A 2,196-nucleotide genomic window follows, 5' to 3' on the forward strand; every position below is an offset into this window, starting at 1 on the left:
TACTTTGTGGTTATGGACTATCAGGCCTACTATGTAATATACATGTCAATTTATATATATATTTACTATATATAGTAAAATATTTTATTAGCAACAAGTGATTTAAACTTTACCAAAAGCTTCTCTCTAGAGAAGACACTTCTTACTCCACATTTACCCATTAGCTCTAGAGCACAGAAAGCAAGTAGGAAAGGCAGAGACCAGGGAACAGGGAGCAGAGAAGACCACAATTGGTCTTTGTTTTGTGTGTGTGTGTGTGTGTGTGTGTGTGTGTGTGTGTGTGGTGTGTGACAGAGACAAAGTCAGAGAGAGGGATAGATAAGAACAGACAGATAGGAAGGAGAGAAATGAGAAGCATCAATTCTTTGTTGTGGCACCTTAGTTGTTCATTGATTGCTTTCTTATATGTGCCTTGACTGGTCACAGCAGAGTAAGTGACCTCTTAATCAAGCCAGTGTGACCTTGGGCTCAAGCTAGTGAGCCTTGCTCAAACCAGATGAGCCCGTGCTCACGCCAGCGACCTTAGGGTTTCAAACCTGGGTCCTCCACGTTCCAGTCTGATGTTCTTTTCACGTTGTCACTGCCTGGTCAGGCCACAATTGATCATTACTATGTCTTCCTGGGGAGTGTCCCATCTGGGCAGAAGAATTGGAAGGAGTAGCCCCTTCCACTGGGCTAATGCAGTCTCATGCCAAGACACAAGGTCTGGGGAGCAGAGTAGGGATATTTTCAGCTTTTCTTTGACCTCTTAACCTTTGTGCAGGGACTGAAGTACAAAACTACTATGGGCCAATGGAAGTAAGAACCATCTAGGCCAAAATTATTAGACCAATGAATTGACTAGCCACTATGTACGAAGTAGAAATGCAGTAGCAAGAGTCAGCAGCTAAGGTAGGCCCAAGAAACAACTTTATACACTGGCTAAAAGACAGCAAGAATGCAGTTTGAACAGAGCTTTTATCTGAGCTGTTTGCTCATTGAAGCTGACACTTCATATATGTGCTTCCTGACATACTGAGCTCCTTTGAAGTCTTTAGGTAATGGGTAAGTTGCTGAAGGACCAAGTAGCTGTTCCTGATAGACAAGAATTTCATTCTCATACGTTTGTCTGAGAGTTCAAAGAGTGTTCTAGTCACATATGAACATAAAGCCTTCATGCTTTCTCATCCCTGATGGAACAGAATGATTCAGTTGAGTGAAAATAAAAAGCAACTTCTGGACTCATTCGCATGTCATGTGTCACATCCACTGTTTAAATGTGACCCAAGTTTTGAGGGGCTAAAAGTCACCGTTATCTGGCCACTGATTGGAGCCTGTGTGAAATGTTCTGGAATTATTTTTTTTACAGAGGTACCCACATCATAAAAACCACTATGGCTTTGGCACCAAGTAGCATCCTTGTTGGAAATTCTAGTGATAAAGTTAAAGATGAGTTAAAGGGTACAAATTATTCCTGCAGGAAGCTCCTGTGGGAAAGCTTATTATAGGGTCTCAGTGGGAAAGAACTCACACTGTCATTATGACTTTTTGTTATGGGGATGGCCCAAATCCCTATATTTTCTACCATAAACTCTTCAGGCTTTAAGACTCACATACCTGTTTTGGTTAGTCTATCTAGGACTATTTTATTCTAAAATAAATATTTCTGTAACTAATCTATCCAGTGGTACAGAAACTTATCCAGCTTAACAGAAACTCAAACTGAGCCTCCAGTGTGTATACACACACATGCAAAAGAACTAGCTTGGTCTAACATTTACAGAATACATTCTTTCCAGGTTAAGAAGCACACTAAAGATGACAAATCAGCATTCAGAGTAAAGGTTTATTTACATTTTTACATGTATATCAATCAAAATAAAGTTAACGAAGTAAAATCTCTATATATAGAAAGATAACGATAATTAAACAATAAAACTCAGTAGATACAATGAGAAAAGAGTCTCATATTCTCATAACCCCTTCTAGATAGTGTGGTTCTACATTCTGGTTCCTGGTTTATACCTGTTGTTCAAGTATAATTTTTATATTTCCAGTGAATTTCTCATTCTGACAAAGTTTAGATGATGGTCACCTTATTTCTAATAAAATAGACCTAGAGTAGAGTACTCCTTACTGGCCCTGGATGATATCTTACAGAAAGTAGGTCTCATAGCTTTCCTGCTTTCTTCTGGGTTTTAATAACTCCATTCCTAT

This window comes from Saccopteryx leptura, chromosome 3, assembly GCF_036850995.1.
Source record: "Saccopteryx leptura isolate mSacLep1 chromosome 3, mSacLep1_pri_phased_curated, whole genome shotgun sequence".
NCBI classification, from domain to species: domain Eukaryota; kingdom Metazoa; phylum Chordata; class Mammalia; order Chiroptera; family Emballonuridae; genus Saccopteryx; species Saccopteryx leptura.